The sequence below is a fragment of the Dendrobates tinctorius genome, unplaced genomic scaffold, assembly GCF_039654945.1.
Source record: "Dendrobates tinctorius isolate UK_male_01 unplaced genomic scaffold, ASM3965494v1 ptg000192l, whole genome shotgun sequence".
In the NCBI taxonomy this organism is placed as follows: Eukaryota; Metazoa; Chordata; class Amphibia; order Anura; family Dendrobatidae; genus Dendrobates; species Dendrobates tinctorius.
In genome coordinates, this window is record NW_027361859.1 from 9,642,501 (window position 1) to 9,658,557 (window position 16,057).

The following is a 16,057-nucleotide window of genomic DNA, read 5'->3' on the forward strand; positions in this document are numbered from 1 at the left end:
ACTTCTCACCTTCCTGAAAAATCTCTGCCCATCTTGCCCATACACAACGCAGAAAAAAAGTTCTTACTATTCCAATAACTACTTGCTCTTTATCTTCCTACTTCTACTGATTTCGGGGCACATCTCCCCCAAACCTGATCCACCATCCCCCAACCTCAACCCCTACCCTACCTTATATCGAAACCATAATAATCTTATTAATATTACTTGCACTCCCTCATCTCCTTTTAATTGTGCCCTCTGGAATCCACGGTCTGTATGTAACAAACTTCCTTTCCTGCACAATTACTTTCTGATCAACTCTCTGAATCTGTTGGCCATCACTGAAACCTGGATTCAGTATTCTGAAGCAGTCTCCCCTGCTGCCATTTCCCATGGTGGCTTACAATTCTCCCATTCCCTGAGACCCACAAACAGACTTGGTGGTGGACTCGGCATACTCCTGTCCCCATAATGCACTTTCCAGGTCATCTCCCCAGTTCCATCACTCTCATTCCCTTCTTTTGAGTTCCACACCATCAGGCTTCCGTCCCCTCTCCCTCAGAGTAGCGGTCATATACCGGCTCCCAGGCTCACCCACCGACTTCCTTGACCACGTCTTAGCCTGACTGCCGCACTTGGTGTCCTCAGAACTACCAACCCTTATCCTGGGAGATTTCATTATCCCCATTAACAGCCCCACTTCACATCTGCATCCCAGCTTCTATCATTAACCACTTCTCTAGGCCTCTCACAGCTTTCAACATCTAAGACACACAAGGACGGTAACACCCTTGACCTGGTCTTTGTCCGGCTCTGTTCAATCTCCTACCTAAATAACTCACTGCTTTACCTCTCTGACCACATTTTCTCATTCACGCTCACAAATCCTCGCCCACCTACCACACATTCAGAAATCTACAAGCCATTAACCCTCAGACACTCTCAGACTCCCTACACTCATCACTGTCCCCAATTGGATTTATGGATCACGGAGTGAATTACCTTTACGATGGACTACTTGCTAGAGATGGGGTGCACCTTACGAAGACTGGAAAACATGTATTTGGAAGTCGCCTTGCTACACTTGTAAGGAGAGCTTTAAACTAGAACAACATGGGAAGGGAAGCAAAAGACTAGAATAAGCCATACACCTGACAAATGCTATTGAGAACTCTGCTATTAGAAGTGGAAAGGAAGAACAAAGACAAAAGAATCTAATTAATAAAAATATTGGAGAAAGAGAAACCAATCACAAACTAAAATGTTTCTATACTAATGCACAAAGCATGGGCAACAAACAAGGAGAATTGGAACTACTAACACAGGAAAAGAAATATGATGTCATTGGAATCACAGAAACTTGGTGGGACAATGCACATGATTGGAATACAAGACTAGAAGGATACAACTTATTTGCAAGAAACAGACTTGATAAACGAGGAGGAGGTGTCGCATTGTATGTTAGAAACGTGTATATCTGCACAGACATTGAAGCTTCAGAGACTGGGATTTCTGTGGAAACTGTTTGGGTAAGAATACAAGGACAGAACAATGTAAAGGACACCATTGTAGGCATTTTTGCTACAGGCCGCCTGTGCAAGCTGAAGATATGGATGAACTCTTTATGCATCAAATGGCCAAGTTCTCCAAAAAATATGACATAGTTGTCATGGGAGATTTCAACTATCCAGACATTTGCTGGGAATCTCTCTCAGGCAAAACTAACAGGTCAAGGAAATTCTTATCCTCTCTTGCAGACAACTTTATCTTCCAAAAGGTAGTGGAGAAAACAAGGGGAACTGCTACCTTGGATCTAATCCTTATAAACAGGGAGGAAATGGTTGAGGAGGTAAAAGTGGTTGGGACCCTAGGAGGTAGCGACCATGCTATTTTAGAATTTTGGATAACTAGAGGAGGAAGACCTGTGAAGACTCAGACGTCAAGGTTAGATTTCAGAAAGGCAGATTTTAAGGGATTCAGAAAAAGAATTGGAGGGATCCAATGGCTGGATATCCTTAAAGACAAAAATATCCAGGAAGGATGGGAAATCTTGAAAAATGAAATTCTCAAAGCACAATTATTAACAATTCCGAAAAGAGGGAAGAATAGGAAGCATTTAAGGAGGCCAGGATTCATGAACACAGAACTTAAGCACATTTGCATAAAGAAAGAAAAAAATGTTTATAAAATGGAAAGAGGTGAGGCCTTAACTAAAAAGGACTATACTGCATTCTACAGAACCAGCAGGGCACAAATAAGATTATCTAAAGCTTACAATGAATTGAGGCTTGCAAGAGACGTAAAAAGCAATAATAAAGGATTTTGGGGATATGTCAAAAGTAAAAGAAAAGTCAAAGATGCTATAGGATTTTTACAGGATGAAAATGATGAAATGGTAAGACAGGATGTTGAGAAGGCTGAACTTTTAAATTCCTATTTTGCATCTGTTTTCTCTCAGAAAGGAAATGTAAGATCAACTGTTCTTCACTGTCCTATTAAGGGAATAGAAGAATCCAGGATATCTATAAACAGAAATATAGTGAGGAAACACTTCGCTATCCTAAATGAATTCAAGTCTCCAGGTCCAGATGAATTACACCCCAGAGTACTGAAGGAGATAGCAGAAGAAATTTTTGAACCCCTCTCCATAATCTTTGAAAATTCTTGGAGAACAGGAAGAAGTCCCAGAAGACTGGAGAAGAGCAAATGTTGTTCCTATCTTCAAAAAGGGGAAGAAGGTGGACCCAGGCAACTATAGGCCGGTGAGTCTGACTTCTATACCAGGAAAGATCTTTGAACAAATTATTAAACAACATGTATGTCAGTACCTGGATAAGAATGAAGTGATTAAACAGAGTCAGCATGGGTTTGTAACTAATAAGTCATGTCAGACTAACTTAATTTCCTTCTATGACGGAATCACAGATTGGGTGGATCAAGGAAATGCTGTAGATATAGTATATCTTGACTTCAGCAAAGCATTTGACAAAGTATCTCATGCAATCCTTATTGAAAAAATGACTAAGTATGGAATGGACAAGGCAACTGTTAGGTGGATTCATAACTGGGTTAGTGATCGGACCCAAAGAGTGGTCGTAAATGGCTGCACATCCAGTTGGAAGAATGTCTCAAGTGGGTACCACAGGGCTCTGTCCTGGGCCCTGTATTGTTCAACATCTTTATCAACGATTTAGATGAAGGAATTGAGGGTAAACTGATTAAATTTGCTGATGACACAAAGCTAGGAGGGATAGCTAATACTAGAGAAGAGAGAGAGGATTCAAAAAGATATAAATAAACTGGAGAAGTGGGCAGCAACTAACAGAATTGTTTTTAACAGGGAAAAATGCAAAGTACTACATCTGCGCAATAAAAATGAAAAAAGCATATACAGTGGGGAAAAAAAGTATTTAGTCAGTTAGCAATAGTGCAAGTTCCACCACTTAAAAAGATGAGAGGCGTCTGTAATTTACATCATAGGTAGACCTCGACTATGGGAGACAAACTGAGAAAAAAAAATCCTGAAAATCACATTGTCTGTTTTTTTTTCATTTTATTTGCATATTATGGTGGAAAATAAGTATTTGGTCAGAAACAAGCAATCAAGATTTCTGGCTCTCACAGACCTGTAACTTCTTCTTTAAGAGTCTCCTCTTTCCTCCACTCATTACCTGTAGTAATAGCACCTGTTTAAACTTGTTATCAGTATAAAAAGACACCTGTGCACACCCTCAAACAGTCTGACTCCAAACTCCACTATGGTGAAGACCAAAGAGCTGTCAAAGGACACCAGAAACAAAATTGTAGCCCTGCACCAGGCTGGGAAGACTGAATCTGCAATAGCCAACCAGCTTGGAGTGAAGAAATCAACTGTGGGAGCAATAATTAGAAAATGGAAGACATACAAGACCACTGATAATCTCCCTCGATCTGGTGCTCCACGCAAAATCCCACTCCGTGGGGTCAGAATGATCACAAGAACGGTGAGCAAAAATCCCAGAACCACGCGGGGGGACCTAGTGAATGAACTGCAGAGAGCTGGGACCAATGTAACAAGGCCTACCATAAGTAACACACTATGCCACCATGGACTCAGATCCTGCAGTGCCAGACGTGTCCCACTGCTTAAGCCTGTACATGTCCGGGCCCGTCTGAAGTTTGCTAGAGAGCATTTGGATGATCCAGAGGAGTTTTGGGAGAATGTCCTATGGTCTGATGAAACCAAACTGGAACTGTTTGGTAGAAACACAACTTGTCGTGTTTGGAGGAAAAAGAATACTGAGTTGCATCCATCAAACACCATACCTACTGTAAAGCATGGTGGTGGATACATCATGCTTTGGGGCTGTTTCTCTGCAAAGGGGCCAGGACGACTGATCCGGGTACATGAAAGAATGAATGGGGCCATGTATCGTGAGATTTTGAGTGCAAACCTCCATCAGCAAGGGCATTGAAGATGAAACGTGGCTGGGTCTTTCAACATGACAATGATCCAAAGCACACCGCCAGGGCAACGAAGGAGTGGCTTCGTAAGAAGCATTTCAAGGTCCTGGAGTGGCCTAGCCAGTCTCCAGATCTCAACCCTATAGAAAACCTTTGGAGGGAGTTGAAAGTCCATGTTGCCAAGCGAAAAGCCAAAAACATCACTGCTCTAGAGGAGATCTGCATGGAGGAATGGGCCAACATGCCAACAACAGTGTGTGGCAACCTTGTGAATACTTACAGAAAACGTTTGACCTCTGTCATTGCCAACAAAGGATATATCACAAAGTATTGAGATGAAATTTTGTTTCTGACCAAATACTTATTTTCCACCATAATATGCAAATAAAATGAAAAAAAAAACAGACAATGTGATTTTCTGGATTTTTTTTTCTCAGTTTGTCTCCCATAGTTGAGGTCTACCTATGATGTAAATTACAGACGCCTCTCATCTTTTTAAGTGGTGGAACTTGCACTATTGCTGACTGACTAAATACTTTTTTTCCCCACTGTACAGAATGGGAGGAATAGGCCTAAGCAACAGCACATGTGAAAAAGACTTGGGTATACTAGTAGATCACAGACTGAATATGAGTCAACAGTGTGATGCAGCAGCAAAAAAGGCAAATGCAATTCTAGGATGTATTAACAGAAGCATACAGTCTAGATCACGTGAAGTCATTATTTCCCTCTACTCCTCTTTGGTGAGACCTCATCTGGAATATTGTGTCCAGTTTTGGGCACCACATTTTAAAAAAGACATCAACAAACTGGAGCAAGTTCAGAAAAGAGCGACCAAAATGGTGACCGGTCTGCAAACCATGTCTTATGAGGAAAGGTTGCAGGATATGGGAATGTTTAGTTTGCAAAAGAGAAGACTGAGAGGAGACTTAATAGCTGTCTACAAATATCTAAAGGGCTGTCACATTGTAGAAGGATCAACTTTATTCTCATTTGCACAAGGAAATACTAGAAGCAATGGGATGAAACTGAATGGGAGGAGACACAGATTAGATATTAGAAAAAACTTTTTGACAGTTAGAGTGATCAATGAGTGGAACAAGCTGCCACGAGAAGTGGTGAGTTCTCCTTCAATGGAAGTCTTCAAACAGAGGCTGGACAGACATCTGACTGGGATGATTTAGCGAATCCTGCTTTGAGCAGGGGGTTGGACCAGATGGCCCAGGAGGTCCCTTCCAACTCTACGATTCTATGATTCTATGATCTCCATTTTTTCCTGTCCTGATCTGGCTGTTCATCACTACAATGACACTTTTAGAAGCACCCTTGACCAAGTAGCGCCCCTCACCCTCAGAACCTCCAAACACAGAGTAAAACAGCCCTGGATCACATCGCAAACTCAACCTCTCCAGTGATGCTTTAAGAGCGCTGAACGCACACCAGAAGGCTTCATCCACTTCAAATTTATGTTAAGAACCTATAACTCTGCCCTTCACCTTGTCAAACAGATCTACTTCACCACCCTGATCTCCTCACTATCCAACAACCCCAAGAAACTTTTTGACACCTTTCACTCCCTCCTCAGGCCAAAAGCACAAACCCCTATCACAGACATTTGTGCTGATGACCTGGCTTCCCACTTTATAGAAAAAATAGATAATATCCCACAGGAAATCTGCTCCCAACCACCAAATGCTGTGACTCCCATCCCTCCCTGCATTTCCCCTGGCTCACTTTCCACATTTGATCTCATCACAGAAGAAGTCTCCAACTCCTCTCTTCTTCTCGTGCGACTACATGCACCACCGACCCCATTCCCTCACATCTTCTCTAGTCTCCAGTCGTCACAACTCACCTAATTACAAACTTTAATCTCTCCCTCTCCTTGGGCATTTTCCCATCCTCCTTCAAACACTCTATCGTTACTCCATTACTAAAGAAACCCGCTCTCGACCTATCCTGCACAAACAACTACAGACCAGTCTCCAATCTCACCTTCATCTCTAAACTTTTGGAGCGCCTAGTCTACTCACGCCTTACCCATTACCTCTCCACTCACTCCCTCCTAGACCCTTCACAGTCCAGCTTCCGCCCCTATATTCGACTGCACTCATCAAAGTTACCAACGACCTTCTGACAGCAAAATGTAACGGTGACCACCCTCTGCTCATTCTTTTCAATCTTTCTGCAGCTTTAGACACTGTTGACCACCGTCTCCAACTCTCTAGGCTCCAGTCACTAGGCAATAAGGACACTGCTCTCTCCTGGCTCTCTTCCTATCTTTCTGACTGCTCCTTCAGTGTTTTGTTTGCTGGCTCCACGTCATCTCCTCTTCCTCTCGCTGTTGGGTTACCTCAGGGTTCAGTCCTTGGCCCCTTTCTCTTCTCTCTCTACATGGCCCCAATTGGACAGACCATCAGCAGATTTGGCTTTCAGTACCATCTTTATGCTGATGACACACAACTATACACGTCATCCCCCGACCTTACCACCGCTGTACTACAGAACACCAGTGACTGTCTGTCCTCAGTCTCCAACATCATGTCCGCTCTCTATCTGAAACTCAACCTCTCAAAAACTGAGCTTCTTCTGCTCCCGCCGTCTACTAACTTCCCTAAATCTGACAGTTCCCTCTCTGTGGGTGGCACCATAACAACACCCCAGCAGCAGGTGTGCTGTCTGGGTGTTATGTTTGACATCAATCTATCCTTCACATCTCATATACAATCTCTTGCCCGCTCTTGCCTTACACCTAAAGAGCATCTCTAGAATCCGCCCTTTTCTCACTATGGAAACAACAAAAACCCTCACTGTCGCATTGATCCACTGCTGCCTGGACTGCTCAAAAGCTCTATTAATTGGCCTCCCAGTTACTTGACTTTCCCCTCTCCAGTCCATACATAATGTAGCAGCCAGGGTCATCCATCTGGCTAATCGGTACTCAGAGGCGTCCGCTCTTCGCTAGTCCTTACATTGGCTGCCCATTCATTATAGGATCTAATTCAAAGTACTTGTTCTCACCCACAAAGCTCTCCACAGTGCAGTAACCCCTTACATCTCCTCCCTCATTTCTGTCTATCGGCCTAACCAACTGCTGCGCTCTGCAAACGACTTTTGACTAACCTCTGCACTAATCCATACCTCCCACTCCCGATTCCAAGACTTCTCCCGAGCTGCACCAAACCTCAGGAATGCTCTACCCCAAGAAATTAGGACTATCCACAATTTGCATACTTTTAGGTGCTCCCTCAAAACTCATTTGTTCAGAGCGGCCTATCACGTTCACTAATCAAAGTCATTCTATGAGTAAGTGTGCATGTGTAGCCCCTTCAGTATCTCCATCCATCCCTCACTCCCTCAAGATAGCTGGACCATCATTGTAAATACACCATTGTAAATACACACCTGTACTTTGTATCTCCCCCACCTCATTGTAGATTGTAAGCTCTCCCGAGCAGGGTCGTCTTATTTTGCTTTAATTATTGTATTGTTAACGTTGTTACTTATGACTTGTGTTTTGAAACTGTTAAACTGTAAAGCGCTGCGGAATATGTTGGCGCTATATAAAGATTATTATTATTATTATTACTAGCTAAAAAGCCCGGCGTTGCCTGGGCATAGTAACTAACTACGGTTAGTTATAACAAATTATAATGATTATATATATGTGTGAGTGTAGAGCCCCGCCCACTCCTTATAGCCACATTTACTATAAGGCCGTTGTCACACTAGAGAAATACAGACGAGTGAGAGGCGTAAAAAGCACGCATTGCACACGGACCAATGACTTTCTATGAGGCAGCTCCCATTAGCCGTATATTTCTCGGCCGTATTTTACGGACTGAGAAAATCGCAGCATGCTGCGATTGTCAGCGTATTATACCTGTAATATGCCAATGCAAGTCTATGGGGGTGCAAAAAATACAGATTACACATGGACCAGACGTGTGACTTGCGAGAAATACGCACCTGGTGTCCTTTAACAAAAGTTGGCAATTCATTTTGCGAAACAGTAAAATCACACTGACATGTTTAATAAAGAAACGAAAGAATAGAAATATACACATAGAATACATATATATATACACACACGTCATTGAGACACACATATATACATATATATATATATATATATATATATATATATTTACATTTCATAGAGTTCTACATAGCATAATAGCCACTAATTCAATTGCCAGCTTCTGTAAAATCAATACAAAACCCAACATGAAATGACACATGGTTTACATACAGTAAACCATTTCATTTCATGTATTTTTTATATGTCCCTGACTAATAATTAGAGTATGGTTTGTGTGTAAAATTTGGTACATCTAGGTGTTAAATTAAGGGGTTAATTCGTTGTAAAAAAATGTGTGGGCTCCTGCGGTAAAATCGCAACCAGAGAGGTAAAGCAGGTGAGTGAGGGCAGATTTTAATAGCCTTGAAAGGGACCATTGTTTTTGCCCCCCGGCTACAAAAATCTGCCCCCAGACACCCCAGAAAAGGCGCATCTATAAGATGCGCCTTTTCTGGCACTTAGCCTCTCTATTCCCATTGCCCTGTAGCGGTTGCTAATGGGTTAATGTCACCTTGCAATTGGAAGGTGACCTTAAGCCGATTAATAATGGAGAGGTGTCAATTAGACACTTATCCATTATTAACCCTAGACTATTAAATTATTAAAAAACACACACAGACATTAATGAAAAATTCTTTTAGTGAAATAAAGGCACCAAGTTTTTGACAAGATTTATTCCTCTGCTAATCCAAAACTAAACCATGGACCTGTAACAAAAATAAAACAAAAAAGCAAAAATATCCTTACCTCTCCGCTGCTCAGTCACGTCCCCCTCTGCAATCCATCAGAAGGTGTTAACTGGTTAACAAAGGGGACTGGTGCTAATGCGACCAGCCCCTCTGTAAACTACTGTCAGAATGCATTATTTCATCTCTGCGCAGCCTCCCTGAGTGCCCGGAGAGGAACTAATGAGCATGGGAAAATTTCTGCATTTTTTCCCACGCTTATTAGTTCACCTCAGGTCAGCCAGTGACGTCAGTGAGGCTGCGCAGAGTCCCCTGGCTGACCTGAGGTGAACTAATGCTTAGTGGAATTACCCTAACTTCCATACCAATGATCCCTTTAAGAGACCCTGGGGTCAGAACCATAGCGCTGAGTGGAACGGTCCTAACTACCATACCGGGGATCCCTTTAAGAGACGCCTGGGGTCATAACCAAAGCGCTCGATGGACTTGCCCTGACTTCCATACCAATGATCCCTTTAATAGGAGCCTGGGGTCAGAATCAGAGTGCTGAGGGATTTGCCCTAACTTCCATACCAGACATCACTTTAAGAGGGAAGATGTGCCTATGGGATGGAGGATGTGTGATGGGTATATGGGCAGGGAGGGGGGGGGATTCATTTCTGTCATGTGCTCTCTGCTCCTTTCTGGGGGGCAGAAAATGTCTGAGAGCTTATGTTCTCAGGGATGCTAGATTTCTCCAACCTAGTCACTGTCTGCTGAGGTGTTGTTGTGGAGTGAGAAAACTGTTGCTCATAGCAACCAATCACAGCTCAGCTTCTTTTAACCTCTTTCTGACATACTATCTTGTCCACGGTACTCAGGCCCGTATGACTGGAGACGGTATAGTACGTCATAGCGATCAGCGGCGCCCCCAGGGGGGAGCGCCACTGATCGCGGCCGGGTGTCAGCTGATTATCACAGCTGACACCCAGCACTATGTTCAGGGCGGTCACGGACTGCCCCCGGCACATTAAACTCTGGCACACTGCGATCAAACATGATCACAGTGTACCGGGGGATTAGGGAAGAGTTGCGCAGGGAGGGGGCTCCCTGTGTGCTTCCCTGAGACCCTCGGAGCAGCACGATGTGCTGTGCAGCTCCAAAGGTCTCCTCCCTGCAGGCCCCCGGATCCAATATGGCCGCAGGGGCCTTCGGGGTCCTGCAGGGAGGCGGCTTCCTCTGTGCCTGCTGAGAGTAGGCACTGAGGAAGCCTGTGCAGCGCCTGTCAGATCGCTGATCTGACAGAGTGCTGTGCAAACTGTCAGATCAGCGATCTGACATTTTATTATATTGTTCCACATTGCGACAATATAATGAAGTGAAAAAAAAGTGTAAAAATAATTTTAAAAAAAATCCTAAATAAATTAAAAAAAATCCCTAATAAATTCTTTTTTTTTTGTAAATAAAAAGAGACAATAAAAGTACACATATTTAGTATTGTCGTGTCTGTAACGACCCGACCTATAAAACTGTCCCACTAGTTAACCCCTTTAGTGAACCCCTTCAAAAAAAAACCTAGGCAAAAAACAATGCTTTATCATCATACAGCTGAACAAAAAGTGGAATAACACGCGATCAAAATGATAGATATGATTGAACATGGTACCGTTGAAAACATCATCTTGTCCCGCAAAAAACGAGCCCAAACACAGCGTCATCAGCAAAAAAATAACAAAGTTATTGCTTGCAGAATAAAGCGATGCAAAAAATAACTATTTTTTATATAAAATTGTTTTTATTGTATAAAAGCGCCGAAACATAAAAAAATTATATAAATGAGGTATCGCTGTAATCGTACTGACCCGAATAATAAAACCGCTTTATCAATTTTACCACACGCGGAACGGTGTAAACCCAAAAGAAATTCATGAAATGCTGCTTTTTGTTCATTCTGAGTCCCAAAAATCAAAATAAAAAGGAATCAAAAAATGTCACGTGCCCAAAAATGGTGACAATAAAAACGTCAACTTGTCGCAAAAAATAAGACCTCACATGACTCGGTGGGTCAAAATATGTAAAAATTATAGCTCTCAAAATGTGGTGATGCAAAAACTATTTTTACAATAAAAAGCGTCTTTTAGCGTGTGACAGCCGCCAAACATAAAACCTGCTATAAAGAGTAAATCAAACCCCCCTTTATCACCCCCTTAGTTAGGGAAAAATAATAAAATAAAATAAAAGTATTTATTTCCATTTTACCATTAGAGCCAGGGTTAGCGGTGTGTTGGGGTTAGGGTTGGAGTTAGAATTGGGGGGTTTCCACTGTTTGGTCACATCAGGGGCTCTCCAAACGCAACATGGCGTCTGATCTCAATTCCAGCCAATTCTGCATTGAAAAAATCAAACGGTGCTCCTTCCCTTCCAAGCTCTGCACCAAAACAGTGGTTTACCCCCACATATGGGTTGTTCAAAGTGCTCACCACACATCTAGATAAGTTCCTTGGAGGAAATAAAAAACAAAAAAAAAAAAAATAAATAAAAAACAATAAAAAACAAATAAAAAACAACTTTTTAGTTATATTTGTGTTTTTTGCTTTAAGTTCCTTGGAGGGTCTAGTTTCCAAAATAGTGTCATTTGTGTGTGTGTGTGGGGGGGTTTCCACTGTTTAGGCACATCAGGAGCTCTCCAAATGCAACATAACATCTGCAGACTATTCCATCAAAGTCTGCATTCCAAAAAGTCACTATTTCCCTTCCGAGCCCCGACGTGTGCCCATACAGAAGTTTTCTCCCACATATGGGGTATCAGCGTACTCAGGACAAATTGGAAAACAACTTTTGTGGTCCAATTTCTCCTGTTACCCTTGCGAAAATAAAAAAATTGGGGACTAAAAGGTCATGCTTGTGGAAAAAATATGATTTTTTTTATTTTCACGCTCGGGCGTTATAAACTTCTGTGAAGCACTTGGGGGTTCAAAGTGCTCACCACACATCTAGATAAGTTCCTTGGAGGGTCTAGTTTCCAAAATGGTGTCATTTGTGGGGGGGCGTTCCATTATTTAGGCACATCAGGAGCTCTCCAAATGCAACATGGCGTCCGATCTCAATTCCAGCCAAAAAAGTCAAATGGCGCTGCTTCCCTTCCTTTTAACCCTTATAACTTCCTAACAAAAAAAATTTGGTTCCAAAATTGTGCTGACGTAAAGTAAACAGGTGAGAAATGTTACTTATTAAGATTTTTGTGTACCATATCTCTGTGATTTAAGGGCATAAAAATTCAAAGTTGGAAACTTGCAAAATTTTCGCCAAATTTCAGCTTTTTTCACAAATAAACGCAAGATACATGAATGAAATTTTACCACTAACATAAAGTACAATATGTCACGAGAAAAACAATGTCAGAATCACCAGGATCCATGGAAGCGTTCCAGAGTTATGACCTCATAAATGGACAGTGGTCAGAATTGTAAAAATTGGCCCGGTCATTAACGTGCAAACCACCCTTGGGGGTTCAGGGGTTAAAAAGCTCTGGTGAAATGAAAGATGCTTAGTGATTGGTTGCAAGGAAACTCATAGCAGCCAATCACAGCTCAGCTTCTTTTAAAGAGCTCTGGTGAAATGAAAGATGCTTCGTGATTGGTTGGTGATACACACATACATTCAATTATATATATACTAGCTGAAGAGCCCGTGACTGCCCGGGCATAGTAACTAACTACGGTTAGTTATAACAAATTATAATGATTATATCTATATACATATATATATATATATATATATATATATAAAGCTGAGTGTATTGCCCCGCCCACTCCGCATAGCCACAATCACTATAATATCCCAAATCATCCCATCAGCCAGTGCTACCGGACTACTACACCTAATATCCCACATCATCCCATCAGCCAGAGCCACCGGACTACTAATATTCCACATCATTCCGTTAAATCCACCGGACTACTACCCCCAATATCCCACATCATCCCATCAGCCAGAGCCACCGGACAACTACCACTAATATCCCACATCATCCCTTCCATACCGGGGATCCCTTTAAGAAAGCCTGGGATCAGAACCAGAGCGCTGGATGGATTTGCTCTGACTTGCATACCAATGATCGATCCCTTTAATATAGAACCCTGGGGTGAGAATCAGAGCACTGAGGGATTTGCCCTAACTTCCGTACAGGAGATCCCTTTAAGAGAGCCTGGGGTCAGTACCAGAGCATTTGAAGGCAATTGCCCTGACTTCCATACCGAGGATCCCTTTAAGAGAGACATGGGGGGTCAGAACCAAAGCACTGGATTGATTTGCCCTGCCTTCCATACCAGAGATCACTTTAAGAAAGGCCTGGGGTCAGTACCAAAACGCTGAGTGGATCTGCCCTAACTTGAATACCATTGATCCACGGGAGGGGGGGGGATTCATTTGTGTCATGTGCTCTCTGCTCCTTTCTGGGGGGCAGACAATGGCTGGGAGCTTATGTTCCTGGGGATGCTAGATTTCTTCCACCATGTCAGTGTCTGCTGAGGTGTTGTCATGCAGTGAGAAAACTGTTGGTCATAGCAACCAATCACAGCTCAGCTACTTTTAACCAGCTCTGGTGAAATGAGAGCTGCTTAGTGATTGTTTGCAAGGAAAACTGTTGATCGTAGCAACCAATCAGAGCTGAGCTTCTTTTGAACAGCTCTGGTGAAATGAAAGATGCTTCGTGATTGATTGGTGATACACACATACATTAATTCATTTCTACATATAGAGATATATATATTTATTAGGTGTTCCTTCAATACTACGTGGCATACCTGAAAGAAATTGAGCAGTTAAGGCTTGAAAAATATAAAATTGCCGCACAGCTGCAACAAATAGATGTGAGTCCGCGACTTTCAAACCAAGCAGCAGTGGGAAGGAATGCCTCAACTGTTCATGGAAATAGGTCCAGGATTAAAAGGGACCGAGGTCATAGAGTTCCCTATTATAAGTCTAGTAGCAATCAAAGCTCCGGAGCGGAGTTCGGAAGGAAAGATGTCTTTAACTCCTTTACCACTTGGTAAAAGAGTTAAAGAAAGTCGCCAACAGGGAGACTGCCAAAAATGTTTTCATATAAGGCGCAGACGTTCTAAATGTGTCAAATACTCTGTCAGAACAGGGCTGAGGCACCCAGACAGTAACTCAATAACTCACGTGACAACACAGAATCAGACCATCGACACAGAGAGGATTCTCTGGTCGAGTAATGATTGGTGCAAAACCCCACAGCTTTTGTCAGGGGAGGGGGATATGTGACAGGGTCCCTGATAATGTACCACAGGAGGAGATATGCATCACAGAAAGGGCAATTTTCTGTGATATGGGCTTGGAAGTTTTGTTCCAGCATTTCATGTTCGATGGGGTTAATTCTCCATTTTCTGGGCCAAGCTTAGTGGGCAATAGCCAGGTGTCCATTGTTCTGCCCATTCTGTGCAGCAACAGATTTTTAAGTGCTGTTCCAGTTATTGCCAGTAGTTGTCAAAAGTTGCCCTTCTCTTTTTATTCTTGCGTTTGTAATCTTCTGTTCTCCCAAATGGTTAACTGTTCAGAAAGGCCCTTCTTCCTGCCCAGGTCAACAACATGTAACCATTTTCATCTGTCTTCTGAGTAGCTCACATGTACTCAGCTCAGCTCTCTGCAAAACCATTGCTTTAACAAGCGGATTCCGGTAAGGTTAATGCAACTATGAGTTATGCATCTGTATTAGCAGCCATAATGCAGCCCCCCATGATGTTTTCAATGCATGTTCAGCTCCTGTAATGTTATTACACTGCATAATAGTTATATGCATCCTCTGGATATGCATCCTCTTGTCAGTGAGTGCAAGCTGGCAGCCATTAGTTGTTTTAGATATATTTCTCCTTTACTGCTGTGTATGTTATATTGCTCAGCTTCTATATAATGCATGCTATTGACATGACACCATTCTGTATCATTGCTATTACCTGCCAGTATTTGTGTATTCTATATTGTCTACCAGTACTGACATGCTATATTATCTGTTCTTTATAGTTTTTACCTGAATCATCCACATTGTGTACAATATAAACAATATCTGAATCATCCATATCTGTGTTCAACAATCTCTGATATCATCTACAACTTTGTACAACAACCCCTGATCTCATCTACTACTGTGTTCTACTATACCATCTGTTATTATCTCCCATTGTTATCCATATCATCACAATAAATATAAACTTAAGCACCCATGCAATCTTGTTTCTGGGAGTGGATGAAAGGTTAAGCCGTATGCTGGAATCCACACAGCGTCATACGTGGAAGAAGGCAAAACATCCATGTAGAGATGTTATCAGGTGCAAGGTTTTACTAGCATATGGATGTAGCCAGGCCCTGTGCCTTTGATTGTCTAACATCCCCTGGTGTGCTAGGCAATTGGTAATTTATCCCAAATCATTTCCCACAATCCCTCTCACCTGATCCTCCACTCAGTCCTATATATTCAGATGCTTCCTAGGGGGGCACGTGTGTGGGTTAGGCAAGTGTCTCCCTGCAGCATAAGTATCACTGCAGCAAAGTATCGTGAAGCTGCAGTTATTACTACGGCAGTTAGTCATGGCAGGAGTCAGGACCCCACACTATGTACCTGTCTCTTTTGGGTATGTCTGCTGGGTAAGCACTTCTTATTACTTGGATCTAGCTTTTCTATTCACCCTCCTACTCCTCCACCATGTTTACATATGGCCTCACAGTGTTTGCTCCTTTAATCCTCACCCTCCTTCGCTATCCCCAAACCCCAGCACCCTCTAACCAAATAATCATCTCCCCTTCCCTCTTTCCTCCCCACCTGACCTCCTCTGCTGAACTGCTCCTCAACCTCAAACCTGTCCGAATG

The 16,057-nt window shown here is 42.5% G+C and overlaps 1 protein-coding gene and 1 pseudogene across 1 annotated transcript in view; one reads left to right on the forward strand and one right to left on the reverse strand.

The window, feature by feature from the left end:
- LOC141055964 (RNA-binding protein FXR1 pseudogene) overlaps positions 1-14,225 on the forward strand; it is a 15,239-nt pseudogene extending 1,014 nt beyond the window's left edge.
- The window catches only part of LOC141055866 (uncharacterized), a 363,279-nt gene that overhangs the window by 337,693 nt on the left and 9,529 nt on the right, over positions 1-16,057 (reverse strand).